The 14164-nt window shown below is 43.1% G+C and overlaps 1 protein-coding gene across 9 annotated transcripts in view; it reads right to left on the bottom strand.

The window, feature by feature from the left end:
- The window catches only part of ZBTB38 (zinc finger and BTB domain containing 38), a 146154-nt gene that overhangs the window by 94237 nt on the left and 37753 nt on the right, over positions 1 to 14164 (bottom strand). For 5 of the 9 annotated variants that reach the window (XM_064275513.1, XM_064275509.1, XM_064275514.1 and 2 more), the window contains exons 1-2: positions 1353 to 1992; positions 257 to 366 (exon numbers count right to left, since the gene is read on the bottom strand). The gene's annotated coding sequence lies outside the window, so the exon portion shown is untranslated. Of the gene's footprint in view, positions 1 to 256; positions 367 to 1352; positions 1995 to 3287; positions 3307 to 3847; positions 4017 to 14164 lie in introns of those variants that run through there. The other 4 variants (XM_064275511.1, XM_064275512.1, XM_064275510.1 and 1 more) reach the window with 4 other exon arrangements.

The following is a 14164-nucleotide window of genomic DNA, read 5'->3' as shown; positions in this document are numbered from 1 at the left end:
AGAGTTGCCCCATTGGCCTGTACTGTGACATGAACAAGAAATAAACTTGCATTGGTTTGAGCCATTATACATTTTGGGTTTATTTATTACAGCAATTTGCCTATTCTAACTAATACACCTCTTCTTTGATACAGTTGTTATGACTCTATGCAGAAGTCCTTGAGCTCTTCCTCCTTTTGTTAAATCTTATCATAAATCAAGAAGAAGAGTTAGCAGACTTAAATTTAAGCAGCCGTTAGGGACAAATGACACTCACCAAATCAGTGGTCACAGCATTTAGACCTTGCAGTCAGAACAGCAGGACAGTGGCACGACACGTCGAGACAACCGATATATTAAAATGAAACAAAAAGTAAAAAATAAGACCTGCAAAACAGATGTATGAGAGTGTGGTGTTACCAGTTTACAAAGCAATACGTCATTGTTTTTCAGTAAATAACAAGCTTCCTTACTGCCTTTAAAACAAGATTCACCTTCCAATACCTACCCCTCCCAATCATTTTAACACAGAATTTATACAGGACAGATCTACTCTGCTAAGTAAGAGCCACAAGGACTAGATCCTAGCTCAGGGGATGCTTCGTATGATTTCCGTGCCTACGTGCTCTGCAGTGCCTATGTACACGTTAAAACTTTTCTCTCGCGAACTTAACTTTCTTAGGTAGGGACTCTCAGAACTTGTAAAATTATAGGCTCTGCAAAGACCTGAGATTTTGTAGAGGAAGTTAAAACAGACACCAGAGGCACATTATAATCTCTCTTCACGTTTAGTATTATCCCAAATGCGATGGCATAAGTAGGAATGAAAATAAGCCGTCTATAGACAGGGTGGTGGACATTTTCTTACCAGGGCTGCCATCTTTTACCAGGTTATGCGTCAAAATAACATTTGACAGCACAGGACACGTACTTGTCTAGAACAGAGTTTGTTTTTGTATCTGATCACTCTGTCTGAAATCCAGGAAGTAAACATTTCAGAACTCTGAACAAACATTCCAGCAGTCCACAACAGAGTGCTAAGGCGGGAGGAGGAGGAAGAAGAAGAGGAGGCAGAACCAGAGGGCTGACAGGGTAAGGCACCAGTTGGGCCACTTTCCCCAGGGTTTCAGCCTTTTTGGGGCCAGCAGGGGAAGAGGAAATGCGTTCCTGTCTTGTCCTGAGGAGAGGAGAGAGATCAGGTCCCTCTGGGACTGTATTGGAGAGTGTCCCACTGCAGCCCCCACTCCCCCCTTCTGGGTCAGCCATGTCCAGGCAGGGGCCTGCCAGGCCTCAGGTGTCAGGGAACAAGATGGCGCCCCACAGTGAAAGGCGCTGAGTGAGGGGTGAGGGGTGAGGGGTGGGCCTTCACTTACTCCGTGGCGCGGGCTCCTCTGAAGCCCAGACGCTGCCAGCTCCCTGGGCTCAGGAGTTATAACCACTTTCTTGCTCTGAGTTCTTCACTTCTTGTTGAGATCAGCTCCACATATTTTTCTGATGATGTCACCCATTCTGACTTCCTACATTTTGAAAGTTGATCTACAAGTAAAACCTTCCAGGAGGCTAAAAAAAAAAGGAAAGGAAAGAAAAGAAAGGTGTGCTGTGGGGAGGTGGGCAGCAGAGAGGTAGTTGCCTCCTTATTTTGAGATTTGCTGCAGCTGCGAGTGCCACTCCCCAGTTTCCTGGCTGCAGAGGGAGGCCAGTGGCCGGGCGTGGGTGACGTCAGGGCCAGGCCTGAGTCATCGCCAGCGGCCGGCCGGGCTGCCCTGCCACTCGGAAGGGACAAAAGGAGCCTTTGAAGTCCAGAGGCCCTCCTCTCGGCACACTCGCCAGCTCTGAGCAGCAGGCCAGGAGAACATTCCTGCCGCCTACCACCCCCGGTCTCCTTCCTACTTCCGGAACAGTCCCAGGCAGAGTCAACAAGGCCTCCCAAGGGAGGTCCACCCTCCTGCATGGCAGAGGCATGGCTGATCTCCGTCAAAGAGGGAAGCAGGCGAGGGTGTTTCTCTGGGGACTTCCCATTCCCCCTCCACATCACCCTTCTACCTTGGGGTGTCTGCCTTACCCAGGCAGTCGCGGTGGTATTAAAAGAGATGTGAGAAGATGGAAGGCACTCTTGGCACCCTCCCTGGGTGGTGCCTGGTGACAAGTGTCCATTCTCCTCTTTGTGCTATAGCGGCAGCTCTCTGCTCTCTGGCTGCCAATATGAGTTCCCTCTTTCCAGACTTAAGAAAACATCACTTTTTAAAGAGGTTTCTTTGCATCCCAGTGCCTGACACCAAAAAAAAAAAAAAAAACCCAAAAACCAAACCCGTTGCCATGGAGTCGATTCTGACTCATAGCGACCCTATAGGACAAAGTAGAACTGCCCCATAGGGTTTCCAAGGAGTGCCTCTTGGATCCAAACTGCTGACCTTTTGGTTAGCAGCCTTAGCTCTTAACCACTACACTACAGGGCTCAGTAAATACATGATGAGTGAACGAATGATAATTTAAAAACAAAAATAGTAGAGAACACACACTGAATACTTATGGCATATGTTCTAGCCACCATGCTAAATGCTTTATGAGCATTATCTCATTTATTGTTATTATCACAACAAAGCTATGAGGTAGGTGCTATTATTATTCCCAGTTTTATAGATGAGGAAATGAATGCTCAGAGAGGTTAAGACACTCCCCTAAGGCCTCACAGCTATTTAGTGGTGGAGCCCAGATCCTTTGACCTCAAATCTTCTACACTTAACCAATATGTTAAGTGACTGGAGTGAATGAATGAACATTCATCAAAGGCAGCCTGTCCAGGCTAAGGGAGTAAGGATAATGATGGGAACTGAAAGGAAATCCAACAAGGAAATGTTGGAATAATTAGAAATGTTTTGTCCCTTGACAGGTCTACACCAGGTCCTGGGCTTGGGCAAGAGGGTGGGTTATCCAGAGTGGCCTAGAGTCTGTCATCAGGTCCAAGCAGACATGAGGAGTCAGAACCAGAAGACAAAGCCAGGGAAGTCTGGTAGATGCAGACCTGTGGCGGGTAAGGGAGCCAAGGTGGACAGAAGCTCAGAGGTAGCTAGGCTGGGTTTATCTTTATTGCCCCCTGGCCTTATGGGCATGGGTGGAGGGTCAGCACAGCTACAGGCACAGATCTTGGGCGGGCAAGAAGACTAAAGGGAAGAAAGGCATGATAGTGCTCTCAAACACCCCAAGACCCAGAAAAGAAGTTGGAACTATGGTGCAATTTAAGAGTAGGAGGTGGGGCTGGGAGTGACAGGGAGCAGGTCTGGACCTGAAAACGGTAGGCCTTGCCTTACCGGGAATCAGCTGCTTCTTGAGACTCAGTGAGGGTCCTGTCAGTGTCTGTGTTCCAGCAAACGTGAGGAGGCGTGACAAGAGGAGAACACCCGCTTATGGGGAAGGATGGCCTGGAAGGCCCCTTCTCCCTCTCTGGTTTATGATTCTGTGGTTTGTACTTTTCCAGGATTCTTCTAGGCTTCATGTCTCATTCCAAAAAGAAGACAAAAGCCAGGAATTTCCAGCCCTTTGCAGACAAGGGGGACCCTGATGGCGCGGTGGTTAAGAGGTTAGGTTGCTAATCAAAATGTGGGCAGTTCAAATTCACCGGCTGCTCCTTGGAAACCCTATAGGGCAGTTCTACTCTGTCCTATAGGGTCACTATGAGTCGAAATCAACTCCACGGCAACAAATTTGGCTTTTGGTTTGCAGAAGCGGGGAGGGAGGTGTTGGTGGACTCTTGAATAATGCCACACCACAGCTTTCCTTCCTACTGTGGGCAGGGCATATGGTCACAGGAGACTGCTCTTCTAGGCTCAGGAAATCTGTCTCTAATGGCTCAGGGACATTGTGTAGTTACCGTGTTCCTGGGAGCTCAGCCAGTTGTCACTCTGAGGAATTACACTTTTTCCACAGGGTCTGAATCCCTCAGCAGGTGGAATTAGTAGAGGTGAATTTCAGAAGGGAAAAGACCACATGCTTTTAACCAAGGGAGCAGGAACAACTGCTTAGATTCACTGTCAGTGTCCACTGAGAGCCTGACCTTGGACCGAGGAAAGTGGCTTAAGTTCCAGGCATTTTTGGCAGCAGCCTTGTTTATTCTTTTCTTCCCTCTGCAGAAAATGCCTCTGGGCACCTCCCCACTCTGTCTCTCCAGAGGCTCAGTGCTTCACATACACAGGTATTTGTTTCTCTAATAAGATGAACAAAGGCTGATGATTTCTTCAGTCTACCTTATGGGATCAGGATAATCTACACAGAAAAAGAAAAGAAGCAGCAGAAATGATGGGCAAACTTAAGTGAGATGCAGATCCTTGCCTTGTGTTGTTCTCTGGGCTTGATTCTAACCGTGAGGATAAAAATCAGGGAACTGGGCAAAACAGCTACTGGAGGCTACAGAGAAGTAACTAAATTACGACCGTACCCCGCCCGGGGAATCCTCCGGCCTTGCTACAATAAATGCGGTTATAAACTGGTGCTCTTCTCTTTTTTAATAAAAACTTCATGGGTCAAGAAATCCTTGAAAGACTTGTCTAAGCTTGTGCCTCCGATTTCTCTCATTTACTGGTTTTTTTTTTTAAATAGCTTCGTTAAGATATAATTTAGGTACTACAAATTTCACCTACTTAAAATGTACAATTCAATGGATTTTAGTATACAGGAGTGTGTGACCATCACCATAATCTAATTTTAGAATATTTTTTATCATCCCCAAAAGAAAACTTGTACCAATTAGCAGTCACTCCCATTCTTCCCTCCTTCCCCAGCCCTAGGCAACTACTAAGCCGCTTTCCATCTCTATAGATTTGCCTATTCTGGACATTTCATGTACATGGAATCATATAACATGTGGTCTTTGGCTTCTTTCGCTTAGCATGATGCTTTTGCAATTCGTATACAACGTAGCATGTATCAACACTTCTTTCCTTTTTATGGCTGAGTAAAGATTACCCAGCGATTACAGCCTAGGAAACCCCATGGGGGCAGTTCTATTGTGTCCTATAGGGTCTCCATAAGTCAGAAATGACTTGATGGCACATAACAACAATACTCGGTTGTACGGATACACCACATTCTGTTTATCCATACACCAGCTGATGAACATGTGAGCTGTGTCCACTTTTTGGCTATTAGGAGGAATGCTGCTATGAATACGTGTGTACAAGTTTTTGTGTAAATGTATGTTTTCATTTCTCTTGGGTAGATAACAAGAAGTGGAATTGCTAGGTCATATGGTAACTCCATGCTCAGCATTTTGAGGAACTGTAAAACTGTTTTGAGGAGCTGTCAAACTGTACTCCAAAATAGCAACATTATTTTATAGTCCCACCAGCAATGCATGATAGTTTCAATTTCTCCACATCCTTGCCAACAGTTGTTATTGTCTGTCATTTTTATTACAGCCATTCTACTGGGTGCGAAGTGGTATCTTATTATGGTTTTGATTTGTATTTGCTTAGTGACTAAAGATGTTGAACATCTTTTCATGTGCTTATTGACCATTTATATATCTTCTTTGGAGAACTGTTTATTAAAATCCTTCGCCAATTTTTAAATTGCATTTTTTTTTTTTTTTGAGTTATAGGAGTTCTTTATACATGCTGGGTTCCTAATCAGACATATATTTTACAAATATTTTCTCCATTTCCTATGGATTGTCTTTTCACCTTCTTGATAGTTTTCTTTAAAGTACAAAAAAAAAAATTAATTTTGATGATGTCCAACTTATCAATCTTCTCTTTTATTGCTTGTGCTTTTGGTGTCATATATAGAAACTACTGCCTAACCCAAGGTTGGAGCCCTGGTGGTGCAGTGGTTAAGCATTCAGCTGCTAACAAAAGGTGGGCAGTTCGAATCCACCAGCTGCTCCTTCGAAACCATATGGGGCAGTTCTACTCTGTCCTACAGGGTCGCTATGAGTCGGATCCACTCGGTGGCAATGGATTTTTTTTTTTTATCCTGAGGTCACGGAGATTTACCCCTGGGTTTTCTTCTAAGAGTTTTACGGATTTAGTTCTTACATTTGGGTCCAGGATCCATTTTGAATTAATTTTTGTTTATGGTGTGATCTAGGTAGGTGTCCAAATTCATTCTTTTCACGTGGATAACCAGTTCTTAAAGCATTTGTTGAAAAGACTATTCTCACAGTAATTCTCCAAATCTAAAACCATTCTAAAATAAAAAGTTTACTAAAAACAGACTCTTCTTTCTCCCACTGAATTGCCTTAGCCCCTGTGTAAAAATAAACTGGCCATAAATGTTAGGGCTTCTTTCTGGACTCTTACCCATTTCATTGATATATGTCTATCTTTGTGCCAGTACCACACTGTTCTGATTACTGTAGCTTTGTAATAAGTTTTGAAACAGAGAAGTGTTGAGTCCACCAACATTGTTGTTTTTCAAGATTATTGATTGCTTTGGCTATTCTGGATTCTTTGCATTCCCATATAATTTTTCAGGATCAACTCCTCAATTTCTGCAAAAGAGCCAGCTGGGATTTTGGTAGAGATCGTGTTGAATCTCTAGATCAGTTTGGGGAGTATTGCCATTTTAACAATAGTAAGCCTTCCAATCTGTGAACATGGAATGTCTTTCCATTTATTTAGATCTTTAATTTCTTTAAAAAAATGTTTTCAGTGCACAAGTCTTACATTCCTTTTGATAAATTTATTCCTAAGTCTTTTATTCTTAGCTGATGTTATTTATATGGGAAATCATCTTTGGTCACGGAGTTGTTAAGATCTTGTGCTTTGGGGATTGAAAGGCTTATGTTCCAGTTCCAGCTCCACCGTATGACCTTAAGGTTACTGAGCCTGTCTCAACTTCCTTTTCTTCACCTGAAGACACGAAAAATAATACCTCTTCATGGGTTTTTATACAGATTAAATAAGATACTGCAGCTGTAACCCTACTGCCACCATGCACACATGGTCCAGTCTCAGGGTGGTGTTACAGGCTAAGAAATATAGTCTAGTCGCCAAAAAGTAATCCCAAGTAAACTGCTAAGTGCTAAGTGCAATATCTGATATATACTACAGATGCAATAAATGTTTGATTTCTAATTTTTGGCTGCATTGTGTTACTTTATGTTAATTGTATGGGGTTTAGATCCAGCCTGGCATATTAGATCCGTTGGCATATTCTCACTCATTTGAGGAATCTGAATTTGGAATTATTATTTGTCTTTCTTCCTCCTGAATCATTTCTCAGAGAATCTGCCCCTGGCAATTAAGAAACGTTCATCTTTGAGGCTCCCTGTGTAATGTTTGAGGGCCACATCCCCTGTTTCCTCACTGCCCCCCAGCCATCCAGGGCCCTATGCTCCCCCACTTCCCAACAAAACCTTTAGTACAGCGCTTCTAACTGTGGGTCAGAACCCGTTACTTAGTGGATCAAGACCAGCGTTGGTTTCACATGACAGTATAAAACAAAACAGAAGACAAAATATCCAAATGCGTTACAAGGAAGACTTTTGTTTCTGTTTTATATGTGTGTGTGTGAGCTAGGTCTCTCGGTGAAACAGTTTTTACTGTGGTTCAGGGTCAAAAAATGTTCAAAAACCAGTGTTGAAGTAAATCCTTCACTTTCTTTAAGATGTTTAAACAACTCGCAAGAGCATAAAGCAACACCCCTCCTGTGGTCTGTGCGTTTTGGTGAGGACTGAAATCCCAAGTCTAAGGGATCGAGTTCTGTCAGTAGTGGAGGCTATGGGGGCCTCGAGGACTTTTCCTGTAATTTACGCCTCTTGGAGGAGGACTATCTTCTGTTACTCCCCCATGCCACCTCTCAGGCATCACCTCCTCTCACTTCCTTCGCCTTCCACTCCCACAGTAACTACTTGAACTTGTGAGCAGTTTTCTATTTTTAAGACCCTTTCACACACTCCATCTCATTTGACTTTCACAACTATCCCATGAAATCAGTGGGTCAGACTCAAAATTTTGCTTACCCATTTAACTTGCTGCGTGACCCAAAGCAAGTTACTTAACTTCTCCGAGCCTCAGTCTCCTCAGTTCTAGTAATGGCTTCAACAGAGACCTGGCCAGGATCACACCATCTGTCAGTGGCAGGACCAAGAGGATAACCAGATCTTTCGCCTCCCAGCCTGGGTGTCCCACAGCCTCTCCTCATGAAGACATATTACTCTTATTTTAGTGATATGATTCATCTGTCTTACGAAGAATGTTTATAAAGCAAAGAACATTTTGTTCTCTTCCACCATATCTAAAAACACCAAATCTTGACTTTTATGGCATAAGGCACAAGGAAAATAGCTCTTCATGCCTCATGGTTAAGGGTTATCACTCTTAACATCAAAGATTTATTAAAGGTGGGGCTGCCGGAAACAGAAACAGGCGAGGAAAACAAAGTTCCCCTGCTCTCTTTTTGTCCTCTATGTAGTAGAGTGTCCCCTCTAGTGGCCCTGGAGGAAAATGACTCCTGGCAAACGCATTTATAGATTTAATATTGATGCAATCAGATAATACTGGTGCTTCAAGGAGCCCTGGTCGTGCAATGGTTAAGCTCTCAGCTGCTAACATAAAGCTGGGCAGTTTGAACCCACCAGCCGCTCCGCGGGAGGAAAGACCTGATGATCTGCTCCTGTAAAGAATACAGCCTAGGAAACCCCAAGGGGAGTAGTTCTACTCTGTCTTCCAGTGTCACTATGAGTCAGAATCGACTCAACGACACCCAACAACAACAAGAAATTAGAGAGCATTTGGTCCAATGTCCCTTCATTGATTAGAAACTGAGGACTAGAGAAGCGGCTCTCAATCGGCGATGATTTTGTCTCATCTCCACCCCAGGGGACATTTGGTGTGATGGGTGGCACAAAAGGTTAAGTGTTTGGCTACTAATGGGAAGGTTGGCGATTTGAATCTACCCAGAGGCACCTCAGAAGAAAGGCCTGGTGATCTACTTCTGAAAGGTCACACCCATCAAAAACCCGATGGAGTGCAGTCCTACTCTGACTCACATCGGGTCACCATGAGTCAGAATTACCTTGACGGTAACTGGTTACCCAAGGGCTCACAGCTTATTCCTGGTTTCCTACAGCTCAGGCCAAATGCTCTTTCTTTTTATTCCTTTTTAAGTTTCTTTATTAGAATTGTTCAAATATCAAAGGCAATAATACATGCTCATAATTAAAAACAATATAATAAAAGAAGCCTTCCCATTCCTTCACCCCTCCCCTTAATCAACATTAACATCCCCAGTGGTTTCTTAAGTTGACTGCATTAAGGTGTCCATATTAAACCAGACTTGACTTACAAAAACGTCAGTTTCGTATGTTCCACGTGAGACATTTAGCCCTTTCTTCACTTGCACCCAGAGACGAGCATCTATGCACAGAGGATTCTTCTGGCTTTGCTTTGTTGTACAAAAGTTGGATTCAGCATCACACATGACTCTGCAACTTGCCTTTTTATTCAATAAACTGTGACTATCTCTTCCGACCAAAGAGAAAGATCACCTTTGAGTTTCCAAAAGTATGGGATGCTCAGAACTATAGGCTCCAAGGAGCTAAGATCGTCCACGACAGGGCATTAAATAAGATTGGATCCCGTGTGTGTCTTTAACACCGCTCTGACACTTTTTCTGACACTTGCGATTCTTCCTTTTGGAGAGAGCTTGGCTCAAGATTAGAATCTTCTATAGGCCACGCTTTCAGAGTTTTCAAGTAACACCTACTGTGTGAAAAGTGATGCTTTAGGCACTCTGAGAGATTCGGAGATGGAAAAGATCTGAGTCCTTCCAGGAGGAAGGTGCTGCCTAGGTGGAGAGATAAACTGAGGAACCATGATATACAATGGAGCTGGGCCGCCCATAAGCAAGGCAGGACATGGGGAGTCCAGAGAGCATTGGACCAGTCAGGGAAGTTTTCCTGGAGAAGGGTCTCTATCCAATTTCCTGATTTCAGTCAGCTAGAAGAGAGACATGAAGGGGAAAGAGGAAAAGTCTCCAGGGAAGGGGGAACTACTTGGACAAAGGGACAGAGGGAAAAAATGGCCACCTCCTGGTTGTGAGACAGCCAATGCATGTTAGGAGTAATGAGGACTATATCAAGTTAGACCTGCAGGGTGGGACTAGCTTGTGGATGGCTTTCAATGATGGGCAGAGGAGTTCAGACATGACGCAGCTGGGTTTCCAGCATAGGAATTACATGATGAGAACAGGGTTTAAGGAGGATTAGCAGGCAGCTCCCATAGGAGATACTGAGCGTTAGGGGTTCTGTGGGTTAGTAATGATTTCTTTGGAATAATGCTTATGGTATTAAAAAAAAAAGTTGACTTTGATACATAAGCATTGTATGCGTTGTACATAAAACTTCTTAAGAGGTTTATAACTTGATAGAGCTTAATCGCACTATTAGTAAGAGAGAGTGAAAGGATTACTGACTTATGAAATCAACAAGTCCAACCAGGAGGGTTTGGATTAAAGAAATTTGGAGCTAGCATCAGACCAGATATCCAAGTGGTGACTTCACATGGTGGTTATGAGAAGGTGCAGAAGTTGGCTGATGACCATGCCTCTCTGCAAGGCCACACTTGCATGAGGAGCAGTTAGAGTGTCCCTGGAGACAATTGCTGGAGCCTAGGACAGCATCCAAGAAATTGTCCCAGATAATGGTAAGCTAAGTGAGCCAGGATTGTCACATGACACCTGGGAACAACCTCACTGCACTCAGGCCTGATTTTGCCACATTCATTCATTCATTTTTCTTTCAATTATTCACTCATTCATTCATGTACATATATCTGCTGAGGCACTATGGAACATGCAGGCTTCAACAATGTGTGGCATTTGTCTCTACAACCCAGTGGAAGGGACAAACATGCATGCAGGCAACGGTAGTTCAGAGCCATTCTTTTCTCATGTTCTTTCCTCTCCCCCTCTTCCAGACCCTCCTCCCCCTTTTATTGTGGAAAAAGGAAATAGCTGTTGCATTGGTAGGTAATAGAGAATATGAGTTCCCACGTCAACTCTTTTTGCTTTTTGTTTAGTGACAGGAGCAAAGACATTCAAAGAGAAATTTCTAGAATTGCTTCTAGAATTTCTCCTTTTCCTTAGTTCTAAGGAGCACGGGGTGGAAGAACCTCCTCTGGTTTGGCTGATCTGAGGTAGGGGGTAAATAATGGAGAAGGCTGGAGAAGAGGGATCACCCCTAGGGAAGGGTTTGGAACTCCCTGGAAGAGGACAGGATTAGTGTTGGAGAGAAGTGAAAGAGGGAGAGGCTGGAAAAGGGAGGAGTGAGGGAGAGAAACAGTGAAAGCAACAGAGACAGACTGGTGGGGAGAGGAAGAGAGAGAGAATGTCTGAGCAGCCCTGATGAGCAGAGAAACTCGGGGGGAAAGGACTCTTGTCTATCTGGCAGATGTTTTGCTAGATGTTGTGCTGTGAAACCCCCTCACCATGGAGCTCGCTATGCTACTTTTCAAGACCGTCAGGTAGTGGTGGGAGTCATTTTTTTTTTTTTTTTTTTAGTGCAAATCAGTGCTAAGATCGTAGGCAGTTCGATCTTATTTGGGTGTGTTCTATTACCTTCAATTTTGCAGTCCAGGTTCCTCAGATTTATCTGTCTGTGCTTGTTTGCTGTCTGAGCTCACTGGCTGGCACGTGAGCTTGTATGATCAAGGATAGGACTTTTATGATTACAACACAGAGTGACCCAGCTCAGTGTGGCCAGCTCCTCCCTCTGAGAAAAGACAGGCCTCACCCTCTACTCTACTCAGGGACCTGGTTTGTAGTAAAGATTGTCTTTCTTGCCCACCCTCTGGCCTACTCATTTTTCACGCCTCATCACCTCTGGATCACACCTAGAATTCAATTAGGCTCTAAGTTCTCCCCCCTTTCTTCTCAGCCGTGTATCCTGTCATTTTCCCCATTTTCATATCCATATCCTCAGATTTGTCAAGCTTGTGCTCCCTTAATGGAATATTTCTTCCTCTCTTGCCCTCTCCCACATCTTTCTTTAAGCTTGAAGCTCTCCCATTGACTTTCTCCTCATCTATATATGTTCACTCTAAACAGACTCTGAATCCTACCGCTTCTACAAAATTTTTATTCTGAGAGTTCAAAATATTACCTGGTTCTTTCACAATCTATACACACTGTGAGGGCAGAGACATATTTATTTGTGTATCCCCAGAAGGAGGAAGCATGGCGCTAGGTTATCATCTCTTGGATAACCTCATGACTCCCTCCCTCACTTCATTCATGTCTCTGCATGAACTAGCAACCCACTCCCCCTCCCTCACCTCCATAACAGTAAGCATGAAGTATGTGGTCCAAGTTCAGCATAGCAAAACAAAAATGGTCTCACAAAGAGCAAATTATCAATAATTCTCATTTACGGGTACAAAAATGTGTATCATCAATTTTCTTTTTTTATTTCTCTCAGATTCAATATTATAGGTTGGACATACTACATGAACCAAACCAGACATATTGCCATTGAGTCGACTTTGACTCTTAGTGACCCTACAGGACAGAGTAGATAATAGTAGTAAGTATTTACTGGGCAGGAAGTAAGTGCTCAATCAATACTTGTCGGTTAAACGGATTTCTGGTGGAACTCAATTAAATTATAAGCTAGAAGTGCACGTTTAGAAACATAACTTCACAAAAGCAAGGTTTTATCCTTGTTCATATTGAAATCTTGAGCAACTTGAAGTTCAAATAGTATCTTCTCTTTGGGGATTTAAAAGCCCTCTAAAAATATAATGAGCCTAACTCACATGTAATTTTTTTAATGAAAATTACACTTAATATGTAGCATGTTCAGAGCTCTGGTGGCACAATGGTTAAGAGCTCAGGCTGGTAACCAAAAGGTCGACAGTTTGAATCCACCAGCCATTCCTTGGAAACCCCATGGGGCAGTTCTACTCTGTCCTGTAGGGCCACTTCGAGTTGGAATCCACTAGACGTCAATGGGTTTGGTTTAGTTTATGCCGTATGTTCAACCTATAATATTGAATCGGAGATAAACAAAAGCAAAAATTCCTGTTTTCCTCGGTCCTACTTTGCAGTGGTGATCATTTCTCATCTTGTTAGATATTTCTTCTGGTAAATATCTCCACATCTCTAAATGTTGCTGCTGTTGACTGCTGTCAAGTTGACGCCCAACTCATGCCAACCCCATGCACATCAGAACAAAATGCTGCTGGCTTCCGCACCATTTCTATGATCTGTTGCAGATCAGACCATTGTGATGTATAGGGTTTTCAACTGGCTCATTTTTTTGGAAGCAGTTCACCAAGCCTTTCTTCCTAACATCTTTAAATAATATGCCTATGTTGCTATTGCATGATTGATCCCTTTTAAAAGGGTGGGAATAAAGAAAACAGCTTGCCAAGAGAAGAAGAAAATTTGGATGGTATAAGACCTGTCATCAGCAACCCCGGATGGTAGAAGGCACTGAAGTAATTTTTCAACATTTCAAGAAAAAAATATCATTTTCAACCTAAAGACTACTCCTTGAAGATGTAAATGGGAGAATTAATTAAATGTGAAAACTGAATGTGTGAACTAAATACAAGGTAAAAAAAATATATATATATATCATCCAGCATCCTTTCTAAACAAGTTACCTAAGGATCTGCTTCAGCCAACCAAGGGAGTAAGGCCAGAAAGAGCAAAACGTGAGACCCAGAAAGCAGTCTAATCCAGTGAAGGCACTGGGCAATTCCTGTGCAGGGGCCTAGAGGCCGAGCTGTCCAAAATGGAGCAGAGGAGGTCTCAAGGACAAAGAAGGCAATTTGATGAAACACCTGATTACATAAAGGGATTCAACAAACTTGAGGATAAAATAATGCTAAAGAATTTCAGAAATGCAAATACAAATTTCATGGAAAAACAAAAAGCTATACAAGATAAGAAATGTAATCAGAGCACTTACTAGCCCCACAGCAAACAATATTTTCATATGCACAGTAACATAAATCCTGTTACTCATTTTCAACTCCTAGACTCAACCTACACAACAAACACAAAAGACTCAGTTATGGTCACAGAACAGACTATAAATGTCATAGAGACTATTTTCTTTACCTCTGATGTATAAAGTTTGTGATGATACATCTAGGAGCCTCATGTCCTTCAGTTCTGGGCAATGTCTTGTATTTCCCACTGCCCACTTTCTCTTTCTGTAACTTCCATTCCTGGATTAGCCCCC

This window comes from Loxodonta africana, chromosome 23 (assembly GCF_030014295.1).
Source record: "Loxodonta africana isolate mLoxAfr1 chromosome 23, mLoxAfr1.hap2, whole genome shotgun sequence".
Lineage (NCBI taxonomy): Eukaryota > Metazoa > Chordata > Mammalia > Proboscidea > Elephantidae > Loxodonta > Loxodonta africana.
Note: the sequence above shows the minus strand (reverse complement) of the source record. Positions and strands in the feature narration are given on the sequence as shown.